The sequence below is a fragment of the Apium graveolens genome, chromosome 3 (assembly GCF_009905375.1).
Source record: "Apium graveolens cultivar Ventura chromosome 3, ASM990537v1, whole genome shotgun sequence".
Classification (NCBI taxonomy): domain Eukaryota; kingdom Viridiplantae; phylum Streptophyta; class Magnoliopsida; order Apiales; family Apiaceae; genus Apium; species Apium graveolens.
The window spans coordinates 198584512-198599487 of NC_133649.1; positions in this window are offsets into that span (position 1 = coordinate 198584512).

Genomic DNA, 14976 nt, shown 5'->3' on the forward strand with positions numbered 1-14976 from the left:
GCCATGTTGAACACATTCCAAGGGAAGAAAATGCTAAAGCAGATGCGCTATCAAAGTTTGCTTCATCTGAGATTGAAGAAAGTTCAGGAAGTGTGTACTTCCGTGTTTTGAAGACACGAAGCATAGATGTTAAGCTTGTGGCTCCCGTAGGCTTGGGGACGTCATGGATTGATCCCATCAAGGCTCACATTCAGACCGGTTGGTTGCCAAGCGATACAATTGAGGCACGGAAGTTAACTGTTCGAGCACTAAGGTACTCTTTGATAGATGGGATTCTATATAAAAGATCTTTCGTGGTTCCTTACTTGAGGTGTCTCAGGCCCGATGAGGCACGCTTGGCTCTTGAGGAAGTGCATGAAGGCATTTGCGGGCAGCACTTGGGGGGCAGGGCCTTGGCTCATAAGTTAACCCGTTTAGGCTTTTATTGGCCAAAAATGATGGCTGATGCCAAAGAATATGTGAAGAAGTGTGATCGCTGTCAAAAGCATGCACCAATTGTTAGACAACCCCCCGAGATGCTGACCTCTATCAACTCACCTATTCCCTTTGCCATGTGGGGGATGGATATTCTAGGGCCTTTTCCTATGGCCACGGCACAAAGGAAATTTCTGATTGTAGCCATTGATTATTTCACCAAGTGGATCGAAGCCAAACCTTTGGCCAAAATCACAACTAAGCAGGTTGCACAATTCCTGTGGGAAAACATTATGTGCCGATATGGAATTCCCCGTATCCTCGTCACTGACAATGGAACGCAATTCAACAATGAGGAATTCAAGAAGTATTGTGAAGAAAATGAAATTGAGTTACGATTCACCTCTGTGGCTCACCCGCAAGCCAATGGGCAAGCGGAGGTAGCAAATCGGATAATCCTGGATGGATTAAAGAAGAGGATCGAGAAGTCAAGAAATAATTGGGTGGACGAGATACTTCCCATATTGTGGGCCTATAGGACTACCTGTAGAGTCACGACAAATGCAACTCCTTTCATGTTGGCATATGGGGCGGAAGCAGTAGTTCCCGTGGAGATATCACATTCTTCTCCAAGGATTCAGGCTTTTGATGAAAAAGAAAATGAGGAAGGGCAGAAGTTAGCCCTGGATTTAATCGATGAAGTGCGAGATAAAGCACACGCAAAGATAGTAGAATATCAGAAAAAGGCTTCATTCTACTACAACCTAAGGGTTAAAGAGAGGTTTTTCAAACAAGGTGACCTAGTCTTGAGAAAAATAGAGGCTTCTGGTGTCGGACAGAAAGGAAAGCTTGCCCCAAATTGGGAAGGGCCGTATAGAGTCAAGAGCGTTCAGGGTAGAGGAACCTACAAGCTGGAGACTATGGATGGTTTTGAAGTCCCGAGAACCTGGCACGCACAAAACCTGAAGGTTTACTACGTGTGAAATGGTCGAAGTACGATTCTCACTCGTCAGGATGGCGAGTAGGTTGAAAAGCACCTTGAAGCTTTGCTTGCTTAGGATTTATATGTTTTAGTTTTATTACGAAATTTATTAAGACTTGTGTAAGGGACGAATCCCAGACAATTTTATGAAATTCATAAGTTCTTCAAAGTATGTTTGTGGCCTAACAAATAAAAATCAAATGCATGGATGCAAGCATAAAAGGTGATAAATGAGATAGATCTGATAGATGTTACAAAAGTTTGATAAATAAAGTCTCGAAAATAAAAAAGCCACGCAGGGCTGAAAAAGCTCTAAGGAGCTGAAGTACCCTCGGCATCCATATCATCGTCCTCTCCACTCTCGCTGGATGTCTCTGTCGTCTCGGAGGAGGAGGAAGAGCTGTCGTCCTCAGCAGGTCTGGAAGAAGACTCGGGAGGAGGAAGGAGTGGATCCTGAGGAACATGGTCTGAGACAACTACTCGGGTACGAAACCTCTGTAGCAAAGCCTCGTCATCAGGACAGATATAGTCCGCCGGGTTAATATCAGGACAAGCCTCGTTCACGGTCCCAAGGGCCGTGTCCCAACCAGTCCTAAAAAACTCGGGAAAGACTGAATCATCCCTAATCCTCATAGATTGGGCAAACTCCTCCGAGTCCAGATAGTTGTCTATAGCCTTATCCTTATCCGCCCGAAGTACCACCAGCTCGGCGTTAGACTCTCCGAGTTCTTCCTCCTTGCGCTTGAGCTTCTTCTCCAGGGTAGCATACTTCTTCTGCTGCCTCCTGAGGGCATTATCGGCCTTATCAGAAGCCCGCTTCCATGATTCGGCTTGCCTCACAGCGCCTTGAAAGTAGGCGTTAGACTGAAACAAAACAATTAACAAAGTATAAGGCAAGAAAGTGCTACAAGAACGAGAAATAAGTTTAAAAAAGAGAAGGCATACCGAAGCCAGAGATTGGGCTCCCATGAGCTTAATCCTCTCAAGGTCAGGGGTGGCCACCACATCAGTAAAGTCCTTTGGAGTCACGCTATGGTAGGACCAATCCCAAGCATGCTTCGTGGAACCAACCACGGTATCCCCTCGGCGGAATCCCCAGAGAGGCTGAAAGGCGCCTGTAGCAGCAGCAGCAGGGGCAGCAGCAGTGATAGGAGCATTATGGCCCTCAGCTCCTTCAGTTGAAGCCTCCCCCATAGGCTCCTTGTGCTTTCTCAAGAAGATAGGCTCTGTCGCCTTTCCTCGGGTGTCTAGGCCTGCTAACCGAGCTTTCTTCATCCTAGCTGTTTCCTCGACCAAGGGGACATTGTCCACGTTAATCTCCTTAGCAGCTGAAACAAAGCAAAAGACAAAATAAGTGATGTTAATAATGCGTGAAATAAAGAAAAATTGAGAAGGGAAGAGAAATACCCTGTTGAGAAACAGAGGATAGTCCCACATGAATCAGGGAAAACTCTTCTAAAAGAGTCCAGATGGTGGTGGTGCCATCATCCTGAGTGAGCCCATTGTAAATGATAGTTTCTTCAGGAGTTAAGTGAATGGATTTGAGGCTACCATCACTGACCTTCCCGAAGGAAGATCGAAAGAGCGTGCCCCAGTCGCCATTCTCACAACGTAACCCAATGAAACTATTCCTCCAATTTGGATTATTATCAGGAATAGAGGCGCTATTAAAGATATGTTTGCTTTTGGGCCTTTGTTTGACATAAACCCAGCCACAAATATTGGAAGAACTATTGTAACATTGAAAGACTTTCCTAAAAACGGCTACAGAAAGAGGAAAGCCCTCCCTAAGACAACAAACCATAAAACATAGAATATTCCTCCAGGCGTTTGGAGGAAGCTGACACGGGTTGATTTGTAAGTCAGCCAAAAGATGAGGGATAAAAGGATGGAAAGGGAACCTAAGCCCAGCATTAAGGGCGTCGGTGTAGATGAAGAGAGTATCAGGCCTCCAGTGGCAAGTGCGGTCACCACCAGAGACTGGAACTAGTCTAAAGGGGGGAGGGACGTTATAACGAGCATTTAGTTTATTGAAATCTATGTTATGCCAAGTATTACAGTGATTAAAGGAGTCGAGATGTGCAGTGGAAGGATATTCATCCCCCCTAGTATTAATCATATCAATTAAAGACATATATGAAGAGCGGATCTCGATATCCTTACCTCGTTTTGAAGCCGAGGCTATCTTGGCCGCCCTCTCGGAGCTCTTGTCAGCCATCTAGTAAAGACTGGAAAAGACTTGGGAGGAGAAAGGAGTGGATTAGAGAGATGAGAAGATTAGGAAGTTTGAGATGAAGAGAAATGAAATGAGAGGTGTGAAGAAGCACACTCTCATCCCACCTATATATAGGAGAAATAAGGGGATTTGGGCCTCAAAAAAGCCCATTTGAGCCCAAAAATAAGAAGGTTCTGGAATTATCCAGAAAATCCCTGGAAAAATTGAGAGAAATTTGAATTTTTTTGAAAATTCTGGAAGAATCCAGAATAACCTTAGAAGAATTTGGAATTTGGGCTCAGAAATGAGGCCCAATTCTAGAAAAATCTTGAAAAACCCAAGGCCCAGTACCAAGGCCCAAATACATAAAGCCCTATTTGAGGCCCAAAATGATTTTTCCAGGCCCAGGATTAATAAAGATAGTGGGCCCCAAGGTCAGAACAGCCCAGAAAAGGGCCCAATTAGTTAAAAATACAAAACCCAGTTGAAATGGGCCCAGGTTATAAACCAAAAAAGGGGATGGCCCAAAAGAATACAGCCCAGGTTTAAGGGCCCAAATCCAAATTACAGAAATATATGCAAGAAGTTAATTCAAGACCAATTCGACCAGGAAACACAAAGGAATCCTGATCGAAACTCCTGAGGTCGAAATCTTGTCGATCAGGGCTGAAAAATAAGCTTAATTCGACCTGAATTAAGACTCATTCGACTAGAAATCAACTGAAAACCCTGGTCGAAACAATCCTGCTCGAAATTGCTTCGACCAAGGCAAGAAAGGCGGCTAATTCGGTCAAAACAAAGAATTCTGACCCAAAACCCTGACCGAAAATTTCCTGGTCGAAAAGGGGAAATAGTTGTTTCATTCGATCAGAATGGCAGAACATTTTTGACCCGGTCGACCAGGAAACCAAATAAAATCCTGGTCGAATGAGCCCTGCCCGAATTTGCATCGACCTGGGCAACAAATGAGGGTTAATTCGGTCAAAAACGGAGATCCTGACCGAAAAGGACGAAAATCCTAGTCGAAAAAAAAAAAAAAAAAAAAAAAAAGGGGAAAAAAATCCTGGCCGAAATTCGACCAGGACCTCTGCTCGAATATTCCTGCTCGAATTTCCTTCGACCAGGGCTGAAAGAAGGTTAATTCGACCAGGATCCTGGCCGAATGGATCCCTGGTCGAAAACTGTATAAAAAAAAAAGAGAAAAAAGAAAAAAAGGGGGGGAAAAAAAATCCTGGAAAATTACAAAAAAATCAGGAAATTCCTTAAAATAATTTTTGAAAAATGTTAATATTTTCAGAAATTAAGGGAAAAATCCAGAAATTAAGGAATAAATCCAGAAATTAAGGATAAAATCCAGAAATTAAGGAATAAATCCATAAATTAAGGATAAATTCCAGAAATTAAGGAATAAATCCAGAAATTAAGGATAAAATCCAGAAATTAAGGAATAAATCCAGAAATTAAGGATAAATTCCAGAAATTAAGGGAAAAATCCAGAAATTAAGGAATAAATCCAGAAATTAAGGATAAAATCCAGAAATTAAGGAATAAATCCAGAAATTAAGGATAAATTCCAGAAATTAAGGAATAAATCCAGAAATTAAGGATAAAATCCAGAAATTAAGGAATAAATCCAGAAATTAAGGATAAATTCCAGAAATTAAGGGAAAAATCCAGAAATTAAGGATAAATCCCAGAAATTAAGGGAAAAATCCAGAAATTAAGGGAAAATTCCAGAAATTAAGGATAAATCCCAGAAATGAAGGGAAAAATCCAGAAATTAAGGGAGAAATCCAGAAATTAAGGATAAATCCCAGAAAAATAAGGAAAAATCCCAGAAAAATTAGGGAAAATCCCAGAAAAATTAGGGAAAATTCCAGAAATTAGGGAAAAATCCCGGAAATAAGGGAAAAATTCCTGGAAATCAAAATAATTCCTAAATAAAAAAATTCGTTGTAAACGTGTAGGTCGCTCCACACTTTACGGAAAAACGAAACCCTGTAAGGGAACAAATAGACTTAACTTCTGCGAAACCTATTCAATGTTTCCCAAAAGTTGGGGGGCAAATGATAGGGATAAATAAATTATGATTGTATAATTAAATACTGCATTAATTGTACAAGTTGTGGGCTGCTAGGCCCAATAAATAGATATATGATACTCAAACCAGAAAGGTTAAGCCTGATGGACCAGATCAGGCCTGACGGAATAAAAAAGGCCCAAAAGCCCTGATTATTAATTAGAGAGAAATCAGATGTTGAAAAGAGTCCCGATAAGGATATAAATCCTTAGAGATTAGCCTCAAGGGGACCTAAAAGGATAAGGAATCAGCTTCCTACTTCCTAGGACTCCTAAGTCTATCCTAATTCAGAGGCTTATCCACCAAGTCTCCTATACCAAGTCCAATTCAAGGACTCCCACATCTATATAAGGGGCCTCACCCCACAAATCAGAACTACGTTTTTTGACTTGATCCTTGGCAATCAGCAAGGTACGTAGGCATCTTGTTAAGGCAGATTGAGTCACGAAACACAAGAGCAGTCAAATCGAGCCTCGAAGCTCACGTTCCTTAGTATTAAATACAGCAATTATATATAGTAGTTTTAATCCATAACAATTCTTAAAAGATTTTCTGAATTCATTTAAACTGAAAAATCCATATTTAATTCTTGGATTCTTCAAAAATTATGAAACTCATATTTTATTATTTTTATAATATTCAGAGAATTTTAAAATTATTCTGGTAATTTTCGAGATTAATTTTACTCGCGTGTTGTTTCGTTATTTCATTTAATGCGGGTATAAGTTGTGTGTGTAAAGTGTTTTAAAAATTATGAAAATTTTATTTTTATGAACTTCCAAATATTTCGAGTATTCTGGTATAAATTTTGTAAATTTTTCGGGATATTTTAGCCAGTAGCTGGTACGTTATTTTAGTCAGGAACGAGCCAAACTTTTTACAAATACAGGGCAGGGACACGTGTCAAATTGTGGTTTCACCTGTTGATATGTGGCTGCAACTGGATTAATCTAATAAAAAAAAGAAGAAAGAGGAGGAAAACCTCCCCCTTCCCCTGTTCTTGACCCCGATCGTCTCTCTATCTCGGAATCTCTCCGACTCTCTCTCTCAACTCTCTTCCTCCCTCTCTCTGTAACGCTCTCATCCCACCTCTCTTTCTTCTCTCTTTCTTCCCCTTTTTCGTTTTCATTTCCTTCCGCCGTTGTTCTGCGGATTTCCGGCCGCCGCCTTCGGTTTCCGGTGGGTTCCGTTTGTGTTTGTCCTTATATATATACATACAGTGTTATTTGTATGTGCATGTGTATGTTTATGTGTGTGTGAGTGTGTGTGCACAGTGTGTGTGCACAGTGTGTGCCTGTGTGTGTGTGGCACGTGCGGTGGCGCGTGCGGTGGTGTGTGCGCGTGTTTGTGCAGTGTTGTGCTGTGTTGGTTTGGTTGTATCTTTGGCCCTGTTGTTTGCTTACTGCTTTGCAATTTTTGATTTCCTGCAGAATTTTTGTTGAGTGATTTCGTGATATTAAATTCGGTGGGTGCGGAAAATAAATTTTTTTAAAAGAATCGGTGAAATTATTTGGAAACCCGTATATTTTCGGGCACCAATAATTTTGCCGCCGTGCGTGATGAATTTTACGAGCGCGCGGTGGACGGTGATGACCCTGTTCTGAGTCCTAAATATTTTAATAAATAAAATTTGTATAAATTATTTTTGGGACTAAAAATTTAATTGGGTGACGATTCGAATTAGTTTGGTTGGGAATTGACGTCGATTGATGTTTCGACGGGTAGGCCTATAAATAGAGGAGTCGTTGTCCAAAATTTTCTAAAAATTACCTTAAATTATAAATCGAATATATATATAGCTCGTTTAATACAAATTAACCCCTGATTGTTATTTGCACTATTATTGCGTATATGTTATTATTCTTAATATGCATGCGAGTCGGGAATTATGTCGTTGGGTAATTAATTAGTGAGGAAAAGTCAAGCATAATCGGTCGTTTAACCTAGGTTGTTTCGATTTCGTAGGTTCGAGTCAACGGACCCAGTAGTTGAAGTCAGTAAGAGTTAAGCCAGAGTTAATGCAAAGCTTCGCAAGACAAGTACCCCTGAACTAATCTTTTACAGTTCAGTATATATGAATAGTTATTGATTTAAATTAAGTACTGGAACAGAACGTTTTAAGTTACGTATTCCCCGTATTTAAATATGTTTTACTGAACGAGCTTTTGGGGAAAAAGTAACTTCTGAAAATGCCTATCTCTAGATTGTGATTAAAATTGAAAAAGGATTTTTAAATGTGTGCTGTAATCGTTTAAAAAGAGATAGGTGTAAATAATTTTGGAAACTGGATAAAAATAAATCAGATATTGGATGGTCAGTGGCGTAAGAGGTCCGTTATTAGGTAACGGCCCAGCATGGTTGCGTAAGAGGCTAAGTCGGATGTGCGCACTAGTAGACCGCTTAGTCCTGCTTGACAGAGACCTAGCTAGTCTCTGAGTTCCGGAACGAAATTTGTGGTGGGATAGACTGATCAGCTGTCCCTAGAATTCAACCTCTTTTATATCTGATAAAGGTTTAATGGTTCCTGAAACGGAACAAATGGTTTACGGTCCCCGTAACGGGACAGGTGATTTATAGGTCCAGCAATGGACAGTGGTATTGGAAAAGAAACAACATGCTAAAATTGAACTCTGGTATTTTTACACAGCACACTACAAATGATGTTATTTTGCAAAGCATGCTAGTTTTGATATCCAGTTTATACCTGTTTTACGGATTTTTCGTATACTAGTCTAATATCTGCTCCTATAATGTTTTATACATCCTGTTACTGGTTATTCATATAGAGGTACTGTTGGGCAATGGATTGCTCACCCTTGCAGCTTGTTTTGTATTTATTTATTGCAGATGTCTAGAAGACCAGGTCAGCGTAGAGTGTCAGCCTCCGGTCCCGGCTCCTTTGAGGTAATTTGTATCAGGCCCTGTGGTCTGATGAGTTGTTGTAATAAGTGAGGATGTCAGGTTTTGAATAAGTTAGTGTGTGTGTTGTAACCTAAATAATACTTGAACCTGTCTCGGCTCCTGGTTGGGGTCGCGTATTATAATAAAATATATTTAGTAGTTTTTGTTATAGTTTATCATATTTTTGGTGACGTTAGCCCCTGACCCCGGGGTTGAGGCCGTCACAGTTGGTATCAGAGCTACAGGTTCAAGTCCCTAATTTAGGTTAAGAGTTGAGTCAGTAAGGTGTAGGAAGTATATCCTATAGTGTGAGTCAGCAACTCATGTCGAGGAACAACCTTAAGTGTCAGTCGAGGGTTCCGACGGTGTTACCCTGGCATCTATTAACATCTTAATAGACTTGCCTTAACCTTGTTATGTCTTTCATGTATATTGTTATGGTTGGCAGTGGCCTATAGTGATCTCCAGTTCTCCTTCTCGGGGAAACCCGTCAGACTCAGATGATTCAGATTCTGAGTGGACCTTGGATGTTGTAGCCGAGGAGACTCCCATGCCTCTTCCACCTGTTCCTTCAGTTATATCAGGAGGTGTGTTAGGACCTAGTATCCGTCCTCGATGGGTACGAAGGTCAGTGCCGGCTGTTAGGGATTTCCCTCCAGGATGTGGTCCCAGTTCCTCCACCTCGAGACCACCTGTTCCTCCCTCTGTTCCTTCAGGTGCATCCTCCCCGATCCCTTACCATGTTCACCGAGTGGTGAACCAGTCTTTGATCAGAGAACAGAGCCCAGGGTTAGCACCTCAGCTTGACCAGATTCCGGTCGGGCCTTTCCAGGGTATTCCTGCCCCTTCCCCAGATGTACAGGAGAGAGTGCGATCCTTGACTTAGGCTGCAGTAGAGAGAGCTCGGACCATTGATCGTTTCATTAGCTCCGAGTTTAGAGCTGTTAAGTACCAAGATCTCGTGAACTGGTTGGTATTTGAGTTAGGATCCATTGGTGGCAGTGGTAGTGGCTAGATTAGAGTTGCTGCAGTGAGATACAGAGCTCGGAGTTAGTTGTAGGAGTTCTGTAGATGCTTTTCTTATGTATGTTTTCTATGTATTGTAGCTTATATTAGGTGGGGCTGCTATAACAACCAATTTTGTTGTGTACTTAGTATATTATGGGTGTTGTAAAGTGGTTGTTAGATGGATTTGTACAATTGTTGTACTATTATTTTTCTGATATTACGGTTGTCGATTTTATTCTATTGCAATTTTGTTATTGCTGTTATTGTTATTGTTGTATTCGTTGCTGGATTTGTTGAATTTACTTCTGCATCATGGGTGGACCCCAAATAAACAAGGAAGGGAATATTTAATTGTGACCGCATTCTCCTGATGCATAAAGCTGTTGCTACCCGGGGGCACAATTTTCATATAAAACCTTTTTGTTGTGTTTCAGGAGAATGCCTCCCAAGAAAAATTTCCCGTCCAATTCCTCCAGCAGGAACTCTGAAGGGGGCCCAGTCATGGATGGATTACTAGATTTGCTGCGCCAACAGTCTAATCAGATGGCTCAGCAACAAGAACAATTCCAGTAGCAACAACAGCAATTCCTACAATAGCAGCAACAACAGCAGCAATGTATACAACAACAACATCAATAAATCCAACAATAGTTACAGCTTCAACAACAACCCCAACCAAGAGAGTTGAACCAGACTGTTAGTTTCAAGTCTTTCCAGTCAGTTAAACCCCCAGAGTTTAAGGGCGAGGTAGACTCGATTGCTGCTAGAATTTGGCTAAAAGAAATGGAGAAAGCCTTCACCCTTATTCAGGTGAGTGATGATTCTAAGTCAGATTATGCTAGTTATTTTCTTAAAGGTGAAGCAAGTTTTTGGTGGGAATCTGCGCGTGCCTTAGAAGGAGAAGGCCCTGTTTCTTTGGCCAGATTTATGGAGTTCTTTCTAGAGAAGTATTTTCCAGATTGTTTGCAGAGTCAGTTGGAAGTAGAGTTTTTGGAATTAAAGCAAGGAGAAAAGAGTGTGGCTGAGTATGAGGCCAAGTTTACGGAGTTGGCATGACTAGCCCCTGGATATGTGAACACTGAGATTCAGAAAGCTAGGAGATTTCAGCAAGGATTAAAGCCGGAAATTCGTAGTGGAGTGGTGGCCCTACAACTTAAAACGTATACCTCTGTAGTTCAAGCCGCCCTGATGATTGAGAGTGATCAGAAGTTGGCCTCCAAGGAAAGGGGTGATCGGAAGAGAAAGTTTGAAGGTGGTACATGTAATGCAGACCAAGAGGAGTCTAGTCAAAAGTTCCCAAGGAAGTTTGGCCGGAATAAAAATAGGAGATTTAGAAGGCAAGGCATGGCTCAGACAAATTCCGGTGTCACCTCAGTTGCCTCCGCCCCAGTCCAGTCCACTAAGCCAGTTGTGGATTGTAAGTTATATGGTAAAAAGCATAGTGGTCAGTGCCGGAAGGATGTCCAGTGTTTTAAATGCGATAAAAAGGGTCATTATGCGTCATAATGTAGCCCAGGAAACATCGGAGTCACCTGCTTCAAGTGTGGTAAGGTTGGGCACATCTCCAGAAATTGCAAGACGGCTACTCAAGGTAGTGTAGGAGGGAATGAATCTCAAGGACCAGCAAATAGCACAGCAAGAGCCAGAACCTTTAAAATGACCAAGAAATCTAATGCTCAAGATTCAGATGTGGTTGCAGGTACGCTTTCTTTAAATTCCGTGCCTGTTAAGGTTTTATTTGATTCGGGAGCATCTAAATCTTTTATATCTAAAGGATGCGTAAGTAAAATGAATTTGATGTTGAAAGGTCTAGATGAGCCCTTGTCGATAGAGGTAGCTAATCAGGATAAAGTTTCAGTAAACCAGTTTTGCCCTAGATGTCAAATAGAAATCTGTGGGCATCTCTTTTTGGTGGATTTAATACCTTTTCAGTTAGGAGAGTTTGATGTAATTTTAGGAATGGATTGGTTGTCTCAGCATAAGGCAAATATTGATTGTAAGAAAAAGAAAATTTTGTTATATTCAGAAGATGATAAAAGAATAGTTTATCAAGGACAGAAGTAGAACAAGAAATTTCTTTCTATCTTGGAAGCGAAGAGGTTATTGAGACAAGGATGTGAAGCGTATTTAGCCCATATTGTGGACACTGAGAAGAGAGTACCCGGATTGGAGGAGATTCCCGTAGTTAATGAATTTTCAGATGTGTTTCCAGACGAGTTACCAGGATTACCACCAGATCGAGAGATTGAGTTTTCTATTGATTTGATTCCGGGAGCAGAACTAGTTTCAAAGGCACCTTACTGTATGGCCCCAGTAGAACTGAAAGAACTAGCTAAACAACTCCAGGAACTTTTGGATAAAGGGGTAATTAGACCAAATGTATCCCCGTGGGGCGCACCAATGTTGTTTATGAAAAAGAAGGAAGGAAGCATGAGATTGTGTATTGACTACCGAGAATTGAATAAGTTAACCATCAAGAATAAGTATCCTCTCCCCAAGATTGATGATTTATTTGATCAACTGAATGGAGCATGTTGTTTTTCCAAGATCGACTTAAGATCGGGCTATCATCAGTTGAAGATCAAGCCTGAAGATATACCGAAGACTGCTTTTCGAACCAGGTATGGCCATTACGAGTTTCTAGTGATGTCATTCGGGTTGACTAATATGCCAGCGGCTTTTATGGATTTAATGAACCGGGTGTATAAGGAGTACCTGGATAAGTTTCTTATTATATTTATTGATGACATCCTCATCTACTCAAAGACCAAAGACGACCATGTCGGACATCTAAGGATTGCATTACAAAGGTTGAGAGAAAAACGATTATATGCTAAGTTCTCAAAGTGTGAATTTTGGTTGGAGGAAGTCCAGTTTTTAGGTCATATAGTTGGTAAGGATGGTATTAAGGTAGACCCTGCAAAGATTGAAGCGGTATCCAGATGGGAACAACCGAAGACCCCAACGGAAATTAAAAGTTTTCTTATATTAGCATGCTATTACCGAAGATTTGTGAAGGACTTTGCCAAGATTGCAACCCTGTTGACCAAGCTGACCCGGAAGAATGAGAGATTTGTTTGGACGGAGAAATGTGAAGAAAGCTTCCAAGAGCTAAAGAAAAGACTAGTGACAGCACCACTGTTAGCATTACCAGATGAAACCGGGAATTTCATAATTTACAGTGATGCTTCTCTTAAAGGATTAGGTTGTGTGCTAATGCAACATGATAAGGTTATTGCGTATGCGTCTAGGTAGTTAAAGCCCTATGAGCAAAAATATCCAGTTCATGATCTTGAGTTGGCGGCTATAGTGTTTGCTTTGAAGTTATGGTGTCATTACTTGTACGGAGAGAAATGTGATATCTACACGGATCATAAAAGCTTAAAGTACATATTCACCCAAAAGGACTTAAACATGAGACAAAGGAGATGGTTGGAGTTGATTAAGGACTATGACTATTCGATTAATTATCACCCAGGTAAGGCTAATGTGGTAGCTGATGCCCTAAGTAGAAAATAGAAATTAAATATGGCCCGTATCACGGATGAATTAGCCCGAAACTTAGAAAAGATAGAAATCGAGACTCGAGTATCAGGTGAAGATCGGGAAACGCTATACGAGATTACTTTCCAGCCAGCGTTAATGGAAAAGATTAAAAGATGTCAAGAAGGAGTTATGGAACGAGAATTGGAAGATCTGACAGGAAAAGAATTATGTACTCAAAAGGATAACCATGATATATATAAGTTTTCCTCTCGCATCTGGATTCCTAATGTAGCAGAACTGAAGAATGAAATATTGCATGAAGCACACAATTCCAGGTTTTTTATTCACCCTGGTAGCACGAAGATGTACCAAGATTTAAAGAAGCACTTCTGGTGGCCAGGAATGAAAAAAGAGATTGCGGAGTGGGTTAGCAAGTGTTACGTGTGTCAGAAGGTAAAAGCAGAGCACCAAAGGCCCAGTGGATTGTTGCAGCCTCTGGAGATTCCATAGTGGAAATGGGAAGAAATTGCAATGGATTTTGTGGTAGGCTTGCCGAGGACAAGATCGAATCACGATGCCATTTGGGTGATCATTGATAGATTGACCAAATCAGCGCATTTCCTTCCGATTAATGAAAAGTATTCTCTGGAAAAGCTAGTTAAAATATATTTAGATGAGATAGTTTCCAAGCATGGGGTACCTGTGTCTATAGTATCGGATCGAGATCCAAGATTTAATTCGAGGTTTTGGACAAAGTTTCAAGAGTGTTTAGGAACTAAATTAAATATGAGCACCGTTTATCATCCTCAAACTGATGGCCAAAGTGAAAGAATGATTCAGACGATCGAAGATATGTTAAGGGTATGTGCTTTGGATTTCAAGGGAAGTTGGGACGATCATTTACTGTTAATAGAATTTTCTTATAATAACAGCTACCACGCCAGCATTGGAATGCCACCCTACAAAACTTTATATGGACGAAAGTATAGATCACCTCTAGACTGGGACGAGGTGGAAGAAAAGAAAGTGTTAGGACCTGAATTAGAACAGCAGACAAAAGAAGTAGTGGTGTTAATTTGAAAAAGATTGGAAGCCGCTCAGAATAGACAGAAAAAGAATGCAAATTTGCATCGAAAGGACATAAGCTTTGAAATAGGATCATTGGTATTACTAAAAGTTTCTCCATGGAAGGGATTGGTTCGATTTGGTCAGAAAGGTAAACTGAGTCCGAGATATATAGGACCATTCGAAGTTTTGAAGCAAATAGGAAAAGTTGCATACGAAATAGCTTTACCCCCGCAGTGGCAACATATCCATAATGTATTTCATGTGTCCATGTTGAAGCCGTACATTCCTGCCTCGAATCAAGTAATTGAATATGAACCGATCGAGCTTCAATCGGATTTATCCTATGTGGAACAACCAATCCAGATATTAGACCGTAAGGAGCGTGTACTTAGGAATAAATCTATCCCTATAGTTAAAGTACTTTGGAGAAACCCTAGGGTAGAAGAGTCTACCTGGGAACTAGAATCAGATATGCTTGACAAATATCCTCACTTATTTAATTAGTAGAGATTTTGAGGACAGAATTTTTTTAAGGGGGGAAGGATATAACGACTCGTATATTTCTCTAATATTTAAATATGTAATTATTGCGTAGATAATTAATAAAGAAGTTGTAGTATTTATGGTCTCTGTGTTTAATTATTATTGTTTATATGTAATTGCTGGATTGTGTGGTGTGTTTTTATGATTAGCTGGTGCACAATGTTATTTTTGTTTCACTTTTAAAAAGTGATTTTATGACAATTCTATTTCCAAAATTATTTGGGTTGTCTCCAAAATTATTTTTATGATTTTATAATCTTGCTAATTATTTTTGGGATT